The sequence below is a fragment of the Alosa alosa genome, chromosome 3, assembly GCF_017589495.1.
Source record: "Alosa alosa isolate M-15738 ecotype Scorff River chromosome 3, AALO_Geno_1.1, whole genome shotgun sequence".
NCBI lineage: Eukaryota > Metazoa > Chordata > Actinopteri > Clupeiformes > Clupeidae > Alosa > Alosa alosa.
The window spans coordinates 10,526,234-10,529,515 of record NC_063191.1 but is presented as its reverse complement, the minus strand read 5'-3'; the positions used below and the strand labels follow the sequence as shown (position 1 = coordinate 10,529,515).

General features: G+C 45.9%; 1 protein-coding gene across 1 annotated transcript in view; it reads left to right on the top strand.

Annotated features, from left to right (window-relative positions):
- The window catches only part of LOC125291600 (interphotoreceptor matrix proteoglycan 2-like), a 24,723-nt gene extending 22,987 nt beyond the window's left edge, over positions 1 to 1,736 (top strand). The window contains 1 exon segment of the mRNA XM_048238423.1: positions 1 to 1,736. This exon segment is cut by the window's left edge and continues 735 nt beyond it. The gene's annotated coding sequence lies outside the window, so the exon portion shown is untranslated.
- The last annotated feature ends 1,546 nt before the right edge of the window (positions 1,737 to 3,282 follow it).

Sequence of the window (3,282 nt, the reverse complement as noted above, 5' to 3'; positions counted from 1 at the left end):
GGTGAGTTTGCTGCCCGGCTATGGGACCCCTGCCCTGGCTCCAACACCAACACTTATGGCTATGGGGCCCCTGCCCTCCAACACTTATGACTATGGGGCCCCTGCCCTCCAACACTTATGGCCAGATGCTGCCCACGGAGAGCTGCTGAGGTTCTCAGATCAGAGGTGCGTTCAATAACCACAATCATAGCCCAGACCGTTTTGCAGTTTGTCTTGAGTTTTTTTTGCCGCAAACATTTCCACAAACACACAGTTAGTTCTCCGCAAACATTTTGGGAGTTGGATGGAGAGTTACTGCTGAAATGAAATGTTTACACAATATAGTTCAAATGTATCTGTTCAGAGAAAACAGGTCCACCACAAATGTCCGCCTCTGTTCAAGGAACACACCTCTGCTCTGTGCTATATGCTGTATGCTGTATGCTATATGCTGTATGCTATATGCTATATGGGTGTGCTAGGAGCTGTCCATGGTGCTGAGGGAACCGTTGTCAGTAGACTGGAGGAATGGGTGTGAGCTTCTCTCACTCTGTCTGTCTGTCTGTCTGTCTGTCTGTGTCTCTGCTCATTACACCTAGAGCTGTGTTTACATTAGCCAAGTTTATGTTTGATTCTCTCTCTCTCTCTCTTTCTCACACACACACACACACACACCACATCACATACACACAACAGATCACATACACACACACACACACACACACCACATCACATACAAACAATAGATCACATACACACAACTAATCATGTCCACTAGGGGATCATTTTCTTTAGCTCTCTCTTTCTCCCTCTTTGTTTCTCTTTTTCTCTCTTTATTTTGCTCTCTCTCTCTCTTTCTCGCTCTCGCTCGAAATCAAACCCAACCTCCAACCTAAAAACAGCTGGCATGCAAGCTGGCCCTACTAATCCCCTTCTCTGAGGTGTGGAGTGCCTGCCAAGGCTGCTCATGCTCCGAACCACCTCTCTCTCTCACTCCCTCCCTCTCGCTGCAAGGCCAGGCTGGGCTGGGCATGAGCTAACCCTCTGCAGCTTTAACTATATAATCCATATGGCCAGAAGACAACTGGCTCCGGGCTCCATCTGGCTGACATACGGCCTGGGTCTGGCCCAGGTGTGGTCAGGAGTTGGCTCTCACCGAGGTAGCCAGCTGTCTTCTGGTTATATGTTAGTTGCTAGCCGCTAACCGCTAGCTCCTAGCAGATAGCTGCTAACTGCTAGGTCCTGTGTTCAGATCTGGGTTAGGGTGAGGGTTGGTGTAGGTGGTGTCGGTGAGTAGATTGCAGAGGGTGCTCTCTCAGAGGTGATACACATTACACCTACATTCACATTTGTATGTGAACGAACACACACACACACACACACACACACACACACACTCATGCATACACATGCATAACATACATGGTATAATATCAACCTACATGGATGCATGCATATACAGTACTGTACATTACCCACAATGCATCAATGCAGTACCTAAACACACACACACACACACACACATTCAAATAGCCAATGATTCCCTTTCATGACTTGGACTGTACATAACTGTATCTGCATCTGTGTGTGATGTGTAACACTCTGTAGATGTACTGTGTAATGGTGAGTCTGCAGGATTCTTTTTTAAAACATGTTTTTACAGTGCATAACGACAGGTTCACCCTTTCAAATGTGTACAGATGGAACGATGAGCTGACCATGCAAAGCAAGATCAATAAAGATGTTTTGTACTCAAACACGGACGGTCTGGAGTGGTGGACACAGTAGATGGACGTAGTGTAGTGTGTGGACTGTTTTAAAATTCCTATCAGTGTGTGGTGAATTTTTGAATTTAGAATATGTGTAGTATATGTTAACAGTGTATAGAGGACTTTTAAAATATGGCATCAGGGTGAGGTAAAATGTTCCATCAATCACGTGTCACTTCACTTGTGGATAAATGTAATCTCTGTGTGTGTGTGTGTGAGAGAGAGAGAGAGAGAGATGTTCAGTGACAGGTCTACGTGTGTCTCCTGAAGGCAGAGTTGGGATTACAGGTACCGTCCCGTAATTAGTTAAACCCACAGATTACTGCCCAGATTACAGGGCATTACGAAGGAACCTTGCCGAGGTGTGTGTGTGTGTTAACTCTACTCACTGATGAAGAGGAACACACACATACACACTCACACACACCACACACACACACACACACACACACACACACACACACACACACACACACACACAGTCAGATGCTCTGATCTGACTGATCTGAGGAGACAGCTTACCTCAGAGCCCCTCAAGTGGAAGAACTGTGATGTCAGCAGCACCTCACAGAGAGAGAGAGAGAGAGAGAGAGCACGTGAAAGGGGAAACACTTCAGTGTCATCACTGCACTCATGTTACCTGCCTGACAACAGACAGTAACCCTGGTTATAGTTACCTGTAGAAACCACTAAAGAAATCACCCATGCCAATCACAATGCATTCAAGACAGCATGACAATGACTAATGCTAGTGGCTAAAGCTAGTAGAAAAAAACTAATATTTTAAATGCCTGTGTGCTCAGACAGAGAGAGGGAGACAGAGTTATGCTTTAAAGGGTTAGTCTTTAAGTTAGCCCACAGATCAGGCTAATCCAGCCGCCCAGCCTGCTTGCTCATGTGCCACTGCGGCCTCAGCTGGCCACCTCTGTTGTTCCCCAAGCCTGAGCATACTTTGAATCAGCTCTTCATTAACCATGTGCTTCAGTACCCAGCTGTTGCCTCCATAGACTACACACTACGCTCAATAACACATAGCCTGGGTGCCATTCCGAACTTAGTCCCGCCCCACGGGAAGTTCGGTCTGGCATTGCTCCATTGTGGGGCAAGTATGCTCGCCCTAAATCAGGCGGACCAATCAAATCAGGCTTTACGATGATGGACAGGTGAGCAACAGCTTTTTGGTCTATCCGCGTCATCTGAGCTCGCTTAGATTAGGCTTATGTTTGAAACAAAAACGCTGTGGCTAGAAGGATACATGGCTTTTAAGACCCCATATGGAAAATTCATATTATTTAATGAGTTTGTATCACTGAAAACGATTATTTCTGAAAACTTTGGCCAAAGTTGAGATGTGGGAAAACTGGTGGTTTCACTTTCATCAAGGGAAAACAGCGCTGTTGCATTGCGACATGTTCCCTCGTTCGTTTGAAATCTCTGATTGACCACCTGTTCGAGGGATTTGCGACAGCCTTCCCAGCTGTTTAACATGTTTGTAGCATATCACTGTTCAACAGAATTATTTTAAAAACGGAGG